The sequence below is a fragment of the Morone saxatilis genome, unplaced genomic scaffold (genome assembly GCF_004916995.1).
Source record: "Morone saxatilis isolate NCDOM2014 unplaced genomic scaffold, NCSU_SB_2.0 Contig11, whole genome shotgun sequence".
NCBI lineage: Eukaryota > Metazoa > Chordata > Actinopteri > Moronidae > Morone > Morone saxatilis.
Genome location: NW_023339663.1, coordinates 18093594 through 18093883, shown reverse-complemented (window position 1 = coordinate 18093883; position 290 = coordinate 18093594). Strand labels below are relative to the sequence as shown.

Genomic DNA, 290 nt, shown 5'->3' with positions numbered 1-290 from the left:
CAGACAGACAGACAGACAGTAAAGTGGGTGGTCCGAGTCGTATATAATTGGGTGATTCACGTGTCACAATTGAGCAGATAAGGTTGTGCAAAGTGGGGTTGGGAAACACCAATTATTTTAACAGCTGTGAGTAAAATGTTAAGAAATTTGTTGTGGGTGGTGAAACTAACCATATTGAAGAAACAGATGGCTCTTTACAGCAGGACTGTTTAAATGATGCTACAGTACAGGAAGATATTTATGATGTGTTGATTGAGGCTAAAGTTAATTTCTCAATTAAGTTACGTTTA

General features: G+C 37.6%; 1 protein-coding gene across 1 annotated transcript in view; it reads left to right on the top strand.

Moving 5' to 3' along the window:
* The window catches only part of fam120b (family with sequence similarity 120B), a 12901-nt gene that overhangs the window by 7434 nt on the left and 5177 nt on the right, over positions 1 to 290 (top strand). The window lies entirely within an intron of this gene.